The 15,845-nt window shown below is 41.2% G+C and overlaps 1 protein-coding gene across 3 annotated transcripts in view; it reads left to right on the top strand.

Moving 5' to 3' along the window:
- PIK3C2B (phosphatidylinositol-4-phosphate 3-kinase catalytic subunit type 2 beta) overlaps positions 1–15,845 on the top strand; it is a 105,049-nt gene that overhangs the window by 3,647 nt on the left and 85,557 nt on the right. Inside the window, exon 2 of one of the 3 annotated variants that reach the window (XM_067468034.1) lies at positions 4,306–4,451. The exons of 1 other annotated variant lie outside the window; for it this stretch is intronic. The gene's annotated coding sequence lies outside the window, so the exon portion shown is untranslated. Of the gene's footprint in view, positions 1–1,124; positions 1,269–4,305; positions 4,452–15,845 lie in introns of all 3 variants that reach the window. One more of the 3 variants, XM_067468035.1, reaches the window with a different exon arrangement.

Here is a 15,845-nt window from a genome sequence, read left to right as displayed (position 1 = left end):
GGGGTCTGTTGGAAACTTGGTAAGTGAGGTTTATATATCTGTGGAATGTCCAGGGTGGAAGAAAGAACTCTTGACTGCTTGAGGCAAGTGTGAATGTTGGAATTGGCCACCTTGGTTAGCATTGAATGGCCTTGCAGCTTCAAAGCCTGTCTGATTCCTGCCTGGAGAAATCCTTTTTTGGGAGTTTTTAGCTGACCCAAGTATGTTGTGTCCAGGTTGGTTCATCAGGTGCTTTGCTATGGCTGACTTCTCAGGTTGAAGTAGTCTGCAGTGCCTTTCATGTTTCTTGATTCATGTTTGGATGCTGTGTTTGGTGGTGCCTATGGAGACTTGTCCACAGCTGCATAGACTCCTGCAGATGTGAGAGAATCCCTCTTGTATTATATGAGAACAAAAAAAAAATGATGGTCCACTCTAACAACCACCAGCATGTGGACAATTTCAACAAAAAGGAGGAAACCATAAAAATGAACAAAATAAAGCTACTAGCATTAAAAAAAAACCTCTAAATAAAGAGCAACACTTAAAAAATAGGAGAATTCCATACAGGAAACAATCAGGGCAAGCTAACATCTCCCAACAAAGAATTCCCCCAGGCAGGAATCAGCTAGTCTTTGAAACTGCAAGGCCATTCAAGGAAAGGGCCTGAGGCTGTTAGGAATTGTGGGAGTTGAAGTCCAAAACACCCGGAAGGCCAAAGTTTGCCCATACCTGGTCTGTACTATATGGCTTTGTAGAAAGGGCCACAGACTCAAAGTTAGCCATGTGCGTCCTTGAAGTAGCTCATAAACGCCTGCCCAACATAGTGTCAAAATCAATCCATTTGTAAAACTACTGGAAACTTCTGGTTTTGGGTTAGTGTGTTGAGCAGTCTGTGTTGAGCAGTTCACGTGGCCACCCAGAAGTTCCCAGAAAACTGGCTCCTGGGCCTGCTGCAATTGCCCAACCCTGCAGCATGCTTTTCCCCCAAATATTTCCCTTACAAGCCATCAAAAATAATCCAGCTCGAATTGTAAATTTACTCTTCACTTTCATCGCTTTGTCCTTCTGTTCTGTTTTCATTCAAGATGCCAAATAGAAATGGTGTCTACAGATGGACTGCTTCCACTTTTCATCTTTTTTAGTGGGTGTATGCTGGCATGTATCCCTTCACAACAAAACAAGTTGCTAGATGTGTGTTCTGTTGATACGGACTTCAACACCAGTCGTGGGGTAATGTTTATTATCATCTGCAATGTTTCCTTGCTTCTTGGCCCTTTCTACCGCAGGTACTGTATATCCTCGAGTATAAGCCTAGTTTTTCAGACCTTTTTTAGGCTGAAAAAGCCCCCCTCAGTTTATACTCGAGTCAAGATTATTTATTATTTTACTATTATTATTATTATTATTATTATTATAACCTGTTATTATTATTTTATAGCATTTATTATTTTACTCTATTATTATTACATTATTTTACCCTATTGTTGTTATTATTAAATTTATTATTTTACTCTAATTATTATTATTATTATTATTATTATTATTATTATTATTACATTTAGGATTTTCCTCTCTTTACTATTATTGAAAGGATGCATTCACCCATTTGCATTGAAGAAGGTAGAATAATGGTTTAATCAGAGTTGAACGATCTTATCTTAAATTGGAGTTTTATATAAATATTCAAAAACATTTAACCTATTGATGCCTCAATTAATGTAATTTAACTGGTATCTATTTTTATTTTGAAATTTACCAGTAGCTGCTGCATTTTCCACCCTTGGTTTATGCTCGAGTCAATACGTTTTCCCAGTTTTTGTGGTAAAATTAGGTGCCTCAGCTTATATTTGGGTCGGTTTATACTCGAGTATATATGGTATGCTTTTTAAGGTAAAGCATCCAAATAATTCCGCTACCAAATATTATGAGTTCATTGCTGATGGAGCAGCTGGGCGTGATTGGGAGCCTTGTTATTGATTTTGAGCAGCCTGTAGTAAAGGCCAATGGCATTAGCATCCATGTACATTTTTTCCATTTTAAAGTCAATCATGGGAGATTTATCTGTGCTGAAATTGGACTGGCAGAGTAAGATGTCCAACCCAGCTTGTAAAGCTGTACAGGTCAGGGCTCATTAGCTGCATTACCATGGATTTGTACAAACAAAATACATAGCATATCTGCATTGTCTGCAGGAAAAAATGCCCAGCCTTTGAACTAAAGCTGAGGTACATTCCAGGAAAGGAATCACTAAAACTGTGTCCCATTATGTATTTTGTGCTACATATTTCTACTAAAAGGGTTAGGTTGTATTCAGCACTTAACCCCCAGCCCGGCCTTATACGAGGGGTATTTTTAAAGTAAGGTCCGTTTTGTTGTAGACACTAGTAGTTCGCGCGCATACCGCAACGAGCGCGTGCGTCGTGTACCGGCATGCCTCAGGAACAACTGTGCTCAGTTTCCGCTCTGTAGCTAACCTGTACGGTTCTGTTCTGTGCTTTAAAAATGTTTAAGACTATCAACTCACCCGCCGCATGTGAGGTTTGCTTAGTGATACGGTTTTTGTCAGCAAGGAACTTGCCTGCTGCAGAACTTCATTGAGAGATTTGTGAAGTGTATGGTGATACTGTTATGAGTGAAAGCAAAGTAAGTGGGTACGACAGTTCAAAGATGGCCATGACAACATCCATGATGAGGACCCCTCCGGTCACCCTTCTTTGATTACAGTGAACTCTTGCTTATCAGAGCAGGTGGCAAGTTTTTATGAAGAGGGTATTTTAATATTGGTTCAGAGGTATGATAAGTGTTTGAACAAACTTGGCAACTATGTCTAAAAATAGAGTGATGTATTAAAATCATGTAGCCTTAAGCCTTTCCATTTGTCAATCACATTAATTCATTATCATCATTTCACTGCTTGGTTGCACAGCCATGTCTTAAGCTTTTGCCTGAAGTTCAGGAGAGGGGACTGACCTGATGAAGGTCCTCAGTCAGTCACTTAAGATATCTTTATTGTTTGGGCATTTGGAAACCTTATGACACAAATGGGATGCAGGGCCTTGCTGCATATCTTCTACCTGAGATGATTTAGCTTCTCCTTCTCCAAGGTGAACTTATGTAGAAGGGGCAGCTAAAAAGCCAGTGGGATTTTGGCGTGCATCAATATTTATTTATTTATTTTATTTATTTCCGTCACTTTTACCCCGCCCTTCTCACCCCCTAGGGGGGACTCAGGGCGGCTTACAGAGAAAGGCACAATTCGATGCCTTGTCACATATACATACATATATAAAAACAATTAAGCAAATACAAATTAAAAATTAAATCATCAATACACAGTAACACCATAAACACAGTAGTAGGCTAATCCTGAGCTCAGCGTTCGGAGTTCCATAAATCCATTCTATCTTGTCCAGTTCCAGCTCGTCATAAAGTCTTTCTTTAACTGCCAGGATGTCCAAATGCCTGGTCCCACATCCAGGTCTTCAACCTCTTCCTAAATGAAAGAAGGGACGTTGCCGATCTAATCTCCCCGGGGAGTGAGTTCCACAGGCAGGGGGCCACCACCGAGAAGGCCCTGCTCCTCGTCCCCGCCAATCTCACTTGTGATAGAGTATAGTGTATAGAATAGACACAGGGGAGTCATGCTACACCTCTATTCTGCCTTAGTCAGATCACACCTGGAATGTTGTGTCGAGTTCTGGGCACCACAATTGAAGAGAGATATTGACAAGCTGGAATATTTCCATAGGAAGGCAACTAAAATGATCTGTTAGGGGTGCTTTAAACGCGATTGCCCTCCTTCTTGGCAGGGGGTTGGACTGGATGGCCCGTGAGGTCTCTTCCAACTCTATGATAGCAAAGTGCACCTCACTGTATGTGTGTTGGCTGTCTGTCTACAGATATATACAGGGATGCTGAAAACGAGGTTTTCTTGTACAACTTAATGCCTGAAAGAAAGTTATAGAACCTAAGGGCCACCACCAAGAAGTCTCTCTCTTGCATCCCCACCAACGGTACTTGTGATGGTGGTGCGGCTGAGATAAGGAGCTCTCTTGATGATCTCAGAGCTCATGCTGGCTCATACAGGTGTTAGATTGGCCCTGCCATCTGCCCAGACCAGCATGACCAGTGCTCAAAGTGATTGTATGTGCAGTCCAGAACACCTGGTGGGAAAAATGTTGGAGGTGTCTGTTTTAGAGCAAACCAGATGTTTATTCAGGCAGAGCCACAATTATATTTGTATTTGTGGTTATTTCCTCATGAGCCATTGAAATAATTGAAATCAGTGGTTCCCAACCAGTTTTTTTTTTTTTTTTACTTTAGGTCGTACAATTCCTAGCAGCTGGTAAGATGGCTGGGATTTCTGGGAGTTGAAGTCCACAAAAAAAAAGCAAAAAACCTGGAGAACCAAAAGTTGGGAACTGCTGATTTAAATGTGTGGGCTCTTTTCCATAAAACGGATTCGGAAAGTAAGTGTCATTTTAAAAGAAACTGAGAACTCAATCTAAGACAGTACTTCATAGCACTGTAAGCAAGTTAAGGTTAGTAACTTTTTCCACAGGCTCACTACAGTCTTAAAATCCATTTGCCCGAGTACAGTAATTGGAAGAAAGTTTTGTTCTCTACCAGCAGTAGGGTTGGTTAGTGGAAATGTGATTACATTGACTGGAAGTTGGTCAGTTGTAAAAGTTTAATGCCACGAGACATTGATAGCTGCCCGAGAATGGGAGCTATACAATATAGTAGTTGTTGCTGTGTGCATTCAAGTCTTTTCTGACTTATGGCACCCCTAAAGTTGCCATATCATGGGGTTTTCATGGCAAGATTTGTTCAGTTTGGTTTTAATTTGCCTTCTTCCAATGCTGAGGGATTGTGACTTGCCCAAGATCACCCAGTAGGTTTCCATGGCTGAGTGTGGATTCAAACTGTGTCTCCAGAGTCATGGTCCAACAGTCAAACCATTATGCAATGGTGGCTTTTCAGCTATAACAGAACCTTTAATTCATTGGATTTATGCAGTTATTAAGATATTTTTCTCCTGTCTAGGGGGACATTTCTGCAGTTGTCCTCGGGTTCATCACTGTCCAAAGAGACAGGGACACAGTGCTAGTGACGGAGTCAAAATTCCAAGTTTTGTTGCAAAGTATTAATGCAGTTACACCTGCTTTTTGAGACGGTACTAATGTGCTATATCTGGAAATATGTCTGTGCTGTTGCCTCCTGATAGTAAGAACCAGATTTTCAGGCTTTGCCAGTGGGTGAATCTTGCTCTGTATAGCTAGAGGAAAAATCCCACTCTTTCACGGGAACAGAATTAGGATTTGATTGGCACTATCATTGCTGAACATCTGGGGACCTGATCTTGAAGTCCTGTGCAGACCTGCCCCTTCTTGTGTATTTATTCCAGGGACGTGGCTTGCTTATTGCTGCAGTATGAATTGTCATGCACAGCTGGTCTTTTCTGCAGAACTGAAACTTCTGCGTAGGAGATGAAAGACAGTGTCAGATGTGTGTCTCTGGTGAGATTTCTAGATTATGGCACATCAGGTAGCATAGGAGCCAAGAGATAACTGCATTGTGCAGTGAGGCTTGCAGTCTAATTTGCTTAGCCCAGCTGTGTTGCTAACATAGATGAGTAAGTCCACATCTTTAAACCTTACAGACTTTGTCGGTGTTTGCTGGGCACATGAAGTTAGCATATTTCAGATGAGATGGGAAAAACCTGTTGGGATACCACTCCAATAATATCCCTCCTATTTAAAACCTGAGTGGGGGGGGGGGTGCTGTGGGAGTTGTCCACATGAGTAACTTTGCCACATTCGAATGGAATTTCAGTCCAGTGGGAGATGGATAATACTGGGTGTGATGAATTCTCCAACAGAAGTTAGCTTGACTCCCCTTTTTATAACTACCTGCCTAACTTTTTCAAACTATCTCTACAGAAACTCAAGGCCATGAGACAAAAAAAAAATACAGGTATAGAATTAGAACCTGTTACACACAAACACTTATATTGTGCTAATAAAATGGACAGACTGCCTATAAAGGTTTCACAGTTACCGTACAATAGTACAGTAGAATAGCATCCTGGCTGCTGGACCAGATGTATTTATTAATACAAGATTGGAGCTTTTCCTGTACCTCCCACCCCTTTAGTTCAACTGTATTTGCTCCCTTTCCTGTTTTCATTGTTTGCCACTTAGTGGTGGGATTGTTTTTCACTTGGTGATGGGGAAGGAATAAAACATATTGTGGGAATCACAATTAAACAGATGGCAATGAATTGTGTGTTGGAATAGCTGGCAGAGTTTGGGAAAGGCTTCACCCCACCCACCCCACCTCCCGGAAACTACTGGTTCCAGAATCTCCATTTATAGTTGCGAAGGGATTCTGAAAGTTTTAGAGCAACTGGTAGCTTTTTCTAAATTCTGCATATATTTCACACTTTACCCTAGGGATTGAAATGGCATGGTGGTGATTGGATTTTAAAGTAACAATGAGGCTAAGGCTAGTACTCTGTAGTGAATTCAAATGGACAGATAAAAGATCTAAACAAAATTATCATAGATAGGACCACAATTTGCAGAGTGACAGTACTCTTTGCAAAATGGCACATTGTCCACTGATTCCTTGCTGATTTCAAGGTTCTTTGATAGAATCTGAATAATTAAAGATCCAAAACTCCAATCAGTAATGCCTGGTAAACCAACAACAACAACATAAAACTTCAATTTATGCTATCAACCATGGTATATCTAATTCCTTGGGTATTTGCTTCTACTGAGTAGTCTAATTTGCTCCTACAATGGAATAAGGTTCTGGGAATTGGCTTTGAACATTGTGGAGAATCATTCATTTGTAGGCTCAACTAATCATTAGCCAAAGATGGTTATGTGGATAGATGCATAAGATTTGTCCTCCTTGGACTATGGCAGCAGTGGTGTTCAGTGGTTTAGTCAGCTAGTTATCAATTTTGGGTTAAGTGGTCTTCTGTCCCTCCCCTGTAAATAGTTATTACACTATTACCTATTTTCCTACCTGTTCCTTGCTGTCATTTCATACTTTACAAATGTTTCTGCATTCTTTATTTGTTGACCCTTACTTGCCAAACCTTACTTGAAAACGCAAGTCAAACTTTTTTCTTTTTTCCTCCCCCCCCCAACTTTTCTTTTTCAAGCCTTCCCCTTCAAACCCCATAATCCATTCTCCCCTCCCATGCTTATTACCCTCCCACATTTACCTTACTTTATCCCCGTGATTTTATTTCCCCTAGTTTTTTAAAGGTGTTTTTACCCCCCCTCCCATTTATGTATAAAAAACCCACTAATAAAAATATTTAAAAACGCAAGTCAAACAAACATGTGCAGTTTCACCTTTTAAAGTTAAATAATAATGTCACACTATCTACAAGAAGAAATTGGAGTTTGCTTCTACTACCCTGACACTGGATTGAATCAGGAATAGGCATCTTTTGTTGCAAAAACAGGATAGTAGATTTGAAAGTCAAAATAATAAAATAAACATCCGTAACCATGTACATGCCCAGATGGCTGCATCATGAGGCACTTATCTTTTGTTGCACTTATATCCTGTTTTTCCTCTTATGAGCAAAAGGGGACATAAATGGCTGTCTTTCTCACTATGTTCACAAAAACCTTGTGAGCCAAGAAATCCTGAGTGTAAGTGACTGGCCCAAAGTCACTCCTTTGAATTTTGTGCTAAAGACTGGAGCTTTGAATCTTGATGCTCTTAAGTCCCTGTGCAACATTCTAACAATTAGAGCAGTGGTTCTCAACCTGGGGACCCCGGATGTTTTTGGCCTTCAAATCCCAGAAACCCTAACAGCTGGTAAACTGGCTGGGATTTCTGGGAGTTGTAGGCCAAAAACATCTGGGGTCCCCAGGTTGAGAACCACTGAATTAGCTACCTGAATTAGAGGCTCTGCACTGCTGGATCTCTGTATACATCTTGTGTGTTGCATTGTTTTGGATTGTATCTCATATTCAGGCAGCTTTCACACTATTTTTTCAGCACATAGCCACTTGTCCTGTGTGGCAAGTGGCATTAGAGAGAATGACACCTACACATCTTCCAGTTTCCAGTGAAAATGGATAAAAACATTTTAGAGTGCAGCAGGAGCAGTGTGCTTGGGCAGCATGAAGCTGAGTTGGCATACTGGGGAATGAGCAGCCTTTCCAGCTTACATCAGACTCAAGAAGAAAAGATATTGTTTTACACTGTTTTGTATTGTTTTATACAATGTTACTTTGTTTTACACAGTAAATATATTATTTCACACAGAGTTACGTTGTATGGATTGAATGTCCAGTTTCTGAATGCTTGGAACCAGAAGTGTTTTGAATTTCAGAATTTTTTGGATTTTCAAGTACCATGGGACTCCTGAGAGTTGTAAACCAAAAAAGTAACGTTTCCAAACTTAACACCAAACCAGCAACGACTGGCCAACAGGAGGCATTCAACACTGAGACATGGTGCTAGTACATGCATTTTACACAGATCCAGTCCTGCTTTTGAGGACAGTGAAACAGCGTCTCTGGTTGGGGATGCTGGGAGGCAGCAGGAAAGGTGTTAGAGGGGAGGAGGTGGTGCCATTTGCTCTGCATCCCTTACATTGGCTTACCTGTCTTCTGGTATATGATACCATTGTATTAATATTTTGCATATGGCATTGGGGTGAGCACCATAATACCTTCTTCTTCGCCGCAGGCTGCATTATGTATTGAAAGAGTGGTTTTCCAACTTCTGCATCACAGGAGGACCCTTGTTGAAGATACAGGTTGGATTGAAATTGAGTTAAACTAGTTTTCTGAATAATGAGGAGAGAAGCAGAAAAGCTTGGAAATGAAAGGTGCAGCTCAGACACTTGAAGTGGATTCAAATTTCAACTTCTTTCCCTTATTGGAAGAACTGAAAACCCACTCTTTTTAATTTGGATGGCTAAGGATGTGATGTGCAAAATAAGCAACAACTAAGAGGCCAATAAAGCTTCTCTAGTGTAATGACCTTCATTCAGAGTTTGGTTACTTCCTGAGTTGCAGTCATCAGTAATCTTCTGTGTGTGCGTGACTTCCAAGACGTCTGTTGACTTATGGTGACCTCATGAATTTCATATTTTTCTTAGGCAAAGAATACTCAGACGTGGTTTCCCCAGTTCCTTCCTCTTGTAGCACCTGGTATTTATTGGCCTCTTAGTTGTTGCTTATTTTGCACATCACATCCAGCAGAGACCTCCTTGCATCCCTCTCTCTGCAGACTGATAAACCTGCGCTGCATTTTTCTTCCTGGCTCAGCTCAGCTGTTTCCAGAGCTATCTTCATGAGCTGCAGTTCTTTCCCCCTGCGCTGTAGGAGGTGGCGGGGAGGGAAGGAGGGTGGGCTTGGTTGCAGATTCCCACAGACTTTAGCACAATCTTTCTGCTTGACTTCCCTTGTCTGCCCCCAAAGCTGAGCAGGTGGTGATCAGCTGCTTCAGAAACAGGAGCACAGGCCGCAGGCTGTTCCCAGTTGGGTTGCCATAACCCTTAAAGTGTGCAGACACATGTCTCAGATACCAGATGGGTTGCCCTTCCCCCGTCACGGCTCTCCTTTAATGTTCAGTCGCAGCCTCTTTGCATGAGGTTTCCTGCAATTATAAGTAGAAACGGGAAGATGGGGGGTGGGGAGAAGGCCAGGACAGCAGTGATGGATTATCTTTCTGGCTTTGCTGCTCTTTCTCCGGATACCAGTTATCTTGCAGCACTTACCAGTAGCACTGTTGTAATCCACACCAAAGCAGCTGAGATTGTGCTATGTCTAATGCAGTGGGTGCAGTGCAATAATTTTGACTGCTTGCCCTCTGCATGTGAGTAGCCTTAAGCAGAGATAAGAAACTTGGTAGGGAAGAATGAAGGCATTTCATTAATTCCTAATGAGCTAAAATGTCCAATTCAGTTGCATTTACACTAGAAGGTAAAATAACTATTTATGACCACTAACATTTTAGTGAAATTTCTACGTTAAATGCCTTATGTGAAGGATGTGCAAAAACGCCTCTCATGATTTTATCCCCCTCTCCATCCCTGTTATAAGCTTGGGGGGGGGGGGGGGGAGAGTAAACAGCTGCATGGATTTTTGAAAATCTCACTTCTCATCTGCTCCACCAAAAATCTGTCTCATGCTTTTTTCTTCTTCCTCCTTTACATTGTCATCCCTAAGACCATTAGTCTTTATTGCAGTATGTCTCAAACTTTGGTCTTACAGGTATTTTGAATTTAAGCTTTGGTCAACCTGTCCATTATTAAGGATTCAGGGAACCTGTAGGACTGAAATTTGAGAACCACTGACTTACTAGATGCCCACATGAATCCCAGGAAAATGCTAGATTTAAGGGCTTTATACTGAGTTATATGAGACAGATGGTGAATGTCTATTTTGTGTCCCATGTAAATCGATGGAAGACCATCAGAGTAAGTGGTTTAGAGCTTGTGACCTAAATCATGTAATTCCCCATTCCCAAGGGACTAACAGAAATCAAGAAATAGTTTTGCAAAACAAAACATGCATGTACACACAAAACCTCCAAGTGAACTATACTTTGGGGTAAACAACAAGCTGGGAAATGTGAAACTTGTTGAAAGAAATAACATGATCTATCATTCAAGAAATTCATTACTAATATAATCTGTGCCCATGAGGTGTCACTTAACTATCTTGTGCATAAATTTGGACTGAGCAAAACCAAGAACTAGATATTGGAAATATTAACTTTCAACTCCCATAAGCTTTTGGTCATCTTGAGCATGATTGTAAGAACCAGCAGGGTGTACTGCTTTCAGAGTTAGGCTACAACTCTGGAGACCAGAGTTTGATTCCTCATTCAGCTGTGTAAATCCATTGGATGACCTTGGGTGAGTCACATACTCTCAGACCTCCCCTCCCCCCCCAAACCCAAAGTAGGATTGCCTTAGGGTCACCGTAAGTCAGGAATGAGTTGAAGGCACACAACAGCAAAGTCCAAAACTAATATTTCTAAAATTGGCAAAGTTTTCTGTTCATTTAGTTTCATGGCATCTCCTCTGACTGAAGGACACTAGCATTCATGGTCATAACAAATTGATTTTTACATCAACTGCTGCCTGAACCTTGTAGAACATGGGCACTAAGACACTGTAGCCTGAGGTCTTCTGCATGTAAAATACACACACTATCAAAGCTACAGGTTCTACTTGAAGAAAAGCAGAGTGGGGGAGATACGTAATGTTTATGTATATAAGAGACCTGTCATGGGCCAAGGGACCCCTCCTCACAATTTTGTAGAGTTTCAGAGATGATGCTCCCATCTTAAGCTGGTGTAGGGGCACGTTGAGGCAAAAGAGCAAATACTTCCCCACTCATTTCACAGCCATCTTGCCTTTTAAGGATATCACTACCCATTTCCTTGTCCCTCACTTTCCTTCTTGCGTGTTTCTATAGTCATTATTCCATACATTACACAGGCTGAGTCCAGTACTTCCAGATCCAGCAGCTGTCAGATGTGTATAATGTTATAGTCACATCTGTAAAATTTTAGCTACAAAAATAGCGTGAATTCATTCCTTAAAATATTTTGTGTAGAGGCACACAGTTGGACAGGCAAGCTGTGACTTCAGTTTATATTTCTCTGTGACTAAATTATTCTGTTCCTCTACAACTCTGTCCCTCAAGCTATAAATGAGAACACCAACTCAATCCAAAGACCTTGCCATTGCTTGCAATATCCCCATGTGAAGTGATGAGTTTCTACTTGCTTGTAGAGTGTGTTTGACAGTTGGAAATAGTGAAACCACCATGTGAATAGGGTTTTAGTAATGAATTGAATGAACTAGAATAAGGTCTGCTGATCCACAGACACAAGAGGAATTTGCTTTATTAACCTTTGGCACCCATCTTCAGACCCAGACAGTAAGATTTGGATTCTTAGTGTTGATGCTGTTGCAGAGAGATAAAGCTGAAGCAACATTTTTCACTAGTTAGATTGCTTCATTCAGTGTGGGTAGAGATATATAAGCTAGGTCATAGAATGAATTATATATGATATAAAATGTCTTATCCACGGCCCCATTAGATTGGTAGAAGCTCTTTTCAATTGCCCTCAACTCTGTTTCAGAGCTGCATGTAGAAATATCGCCACTCGTGTTTTCTCCTACCTTTAGAACATTGGAGAAGATACATAGTTTTAAATTGTGGATTCCTGAGAAGTTATAGTGTGTATCATCTGTCAGATTTAAGATTGAGCAACATGCATATACTTTGGAGGTCACTCACATGTCAAACAATACCTTTAAAATTAAAGATTTTATAATAGAGATCTCACTTCCATTCTTTGGAGCATATGGTTTTCCAGATTAAAAAATGGATGTGACACCATCCATTGCATTCTGTGGAAAAGATGGTGGTGTGAAGTGATCCTTTGAGAGGAATATGTCCAGGGTTCCTTTCTTAGCATATCTTAGGTCTAGAAGAATCTGAGTGTGGTTTAGTAGTTTGTGTATGGATCTAGGACTTGGGGGGGAAGCATGGCTTGAATTCCCACTTGGACATAGATAACCTTGGGTTTATTATTTCGTGTCAAAGATAAAGGTAAAGGTTTCCCCTTGACATTAAGTCTAGTCATGTCCAACTCTGGGGGGTGGTGCTCATCTCACTTTTTAAGCCAAAGAGCCGGCATTGTCCATAGACACCTCCAAAGTCATGTGGCCAACATGACTGCATGGAGCACGGTTACCTTCCCCCCGGAGCGGTACCTGTTGATCTACTCACATTTGCATGTTTTCAGACTTTGTGCCAAAAGCATTGCATAAATACATATGTTTAAAAGCGATAAAATAAAAGGATCACAAACTGCTAAATAAATTTAGACCAAAAACGGGCAATAGCGACTGCATTGTCTGTAGCTTTAAACAGTTTTTGCTCTGTGCATGGGCATAGTTGGCAAGCATACATATGCTCAGTTGTTTCTTCTGCTCCACAAGGTGGAGGATTCTTCTAGTTAGTGCCACTTTGCCAGATTGTCTTTTGATCTGCCAACCCCATTTCTGAGTTACCCCATTTCTGAGTTTGTTCAGGGACTTCCAAGTTGCCCATTCTTGGTTTTCCCCTGGAGGAATGTAATAGAATAATAACTTTGTTTTTATACCCCACCTCCATCTCCCCGAAGAGACTTGGGGCAGCTTACACGGGGCCAAGCCCAATCAACAGAGTTAATATGTAACAAATTAAAATGCATAACTGCAACAAAAATAACATTACAACATATAAAACAAGCCTCCAAACAAACAACGAATAGTGTAATTCAAGTCTTGTTATGGGTGGGCGCAATAGTTTAGAGGATAGGGCTAGTGAGTAAAGTGCATACATAGAAGACCCTTGTAGGGGGACGGGGGACATCCAGTTGGGATTGCTTGATTTTGCTGCCCACAGGGATATTGTTGCTGTTGCTGGAGCAACATTTAGAGGAGTGGTGGTTCTCATGAAACATTTCCTTGATTTAAGTCTACTGGGCTGATAGCCATACTGTGGGTAACCTTGCACAGGTCACACCCTTGTCTTCAGATGATGGCCATAGCAAACCCTCTCTCAAAAAATCTAGCAAAGATTACCCCCTGAAAGGGCCACCTGGGGGTTTCTATGAGTTGGACCTGAGGAGGAATAACAGCAGAAGAATCTAAGTCTGGAGAAGGTTGTATCTAGTGGTGGTTTTGAATGGAAACAAAACTTTCCCAAGCAGAAGACCTGATCTTCAATTATCCTCTCTGTCTATTCTTTTCCTTCCATGCCATAACCCAAACTAATCTGGAGTGACTCCCAACCTATAGGAACAGTCCTTTTTGTCTTCAGCAATTGGAGAATCAAACTGTAGTGCTTCATTTTACCCTTGGATATTGCTCTAAATTTCTAAGAATGCAGTAAGTGTTTATCTCGGCTCTTTATTTTCAAAGGATCTCTCTCTCTCTCCTTTTTTTTGGGGGGGGGGGGGGAATAGTATTCCATAGGAGAGCATGGATTTCTAGCTGAAATGCACAGATAGATTCTTTATTTGACTCTCTTTAAGTGGATGAAATTGAAATGTGATCCCTGGAACTAAAAACAACAATGAGAGATAGAAACGTTTCTGTATGCTTATTTCTGAAGTGTGTTAGAAATCATTCTATAGATGTTTGCATTTTCCCATAGTTACTTTATAAAGCACAGCAAAAAATGCCTTCAGATAAATTAAGCCTGTGATCCTATAGATGTTTGCTCAGAAGCAAGCCCACTTGAAATAAGTGGCATTTACTTATGAGAAAAAATACATAGAGGTGAACGAGATCTATTGGGTCATCTATTCTAACCATCTGCCAGTACAAGAAATGCACAGCCAATGCATCCTTGGTAGATGGATATCCAATCTCTCTTTAAAAACCTCTAACAAAAGAGTCTGCCACTTTCTGTAGTAAGCAGACAGGCATCTCTTAATGTTTAGTCACAACCCCCTTTGTTGTAATTTATACCTAGGTTTGTGTGTTTGAGATTTTTTGTGTGTGTGTGTGTGTGTATACACACACACACACACACACACTCATTCATTCATTCATTCATTCCTTGTCCATCTGGGGTTAGCATCTTATCTACTGCATTGCCTATGCAAAGAAAAAAACATTAGATTCGATTACTACCCCACCCTAATTTTCATTTCTACCTATTGAAATGAAAGTGGGCCTTGTTATTTTCCAGGATATAGGATAGATCCTTGCTATGACATCACCAGAGAAAAATCTGTCTTGTGATAATTGTATGGACACCTTCATAGAAAGTGGGAGAGCCACATTCCAGACCATGGGAACCCATAAGAAACCTGTGTAACTCATGGTTGCTCCTGTTATATTGTGGCGATTATCTCTGAAAGGATCAGCTCCTGGTTGTCTGCTTCAATAATGATGAGACATTCTTCTGCCATTTCTCCTAATAGCAAGCATGCACATGTCCTTGCAGTAATTCAAGTAATTTATTTATCTCCAGCCAGTCCAGAGGCTGGGTGTATTTGATATTCTGGTGGACAGCTCTTTCCCATTTTTTCCATACCCATAATGTTTCCTCTGTTACTGTAATAATAAATGATTACAGGTCTTTGTGTTCTGTAATATCACATATAAGAAATGTAACCTGTTTCTTGTTTGCTGCTTCTTCTCCTCTCTTATTTTATTTACTTGAATCTAATGTACCATCGGACCCCCTGGTGGCGCAGGAGGTTAAACCGCTGAGCAGCTGAATGGAAAGCGGGGTGGGCTCCCGCTGTTAGCCTCAGCTTCTGTCAACCTAGTAGTTAGAAAACATGCAAACAAGAGTAGATCAATAAGTAACACTTCTGCAGGAAAGTAACAGTGCTCCATGCAGTCATGCCGGCCACATGACCTTGGAGATGTCTACGGACAACGCCGGCTCTTTGGCTTAGAAATGGAGATGAGCACTAACCTCCAGAGTCAGACACGACTAGACTTAATGTCAGGGGAAACTATTACTTTACTTAATGTACCATCGAATTTAATACACACATCAATTTTCAAAACCGTCGGGAGCTCGACAGGGGGAGTGTGTCCCTGTTGGTGCTGCTCGACCTCTCAGCGGCCTTCGATACCGTCGACCACGGTATCCTTCTTGGACGCCTCGCGGGGATGGGTCTTGGAGGTACTGTTCTGCAGTGGCTCCACTCATTCCTCGAGAGTCGGTCTCAGAAGGTGTTACTGGGAGACTCCTGTTCAACCCCACAACCTTGTCTTGTGGGGTTCCTCAGGGTTCAATACTGTCTCCCATGTTGTTTAACATCTACATGAAGCCGCTGGGCGAGAT

The sequence above is a fragment of the Anolis sagrei genome, chromosome 4 (genome assembly GCF_037176765.1).
Source record: "Anolis sagrei isolate rAnoSag1 chromosome 4, rAnoSag1.mat, whole genome shotgun sequence".
NCBI lineage: Eukaryota > Metazoa > Chordata > Lepidosauria > Squamata > Dactyloidae > Anolis > Anolis sagrei.
This window is presented reverse-complemented; position numbering and strand designations above follow the sequence as displayed.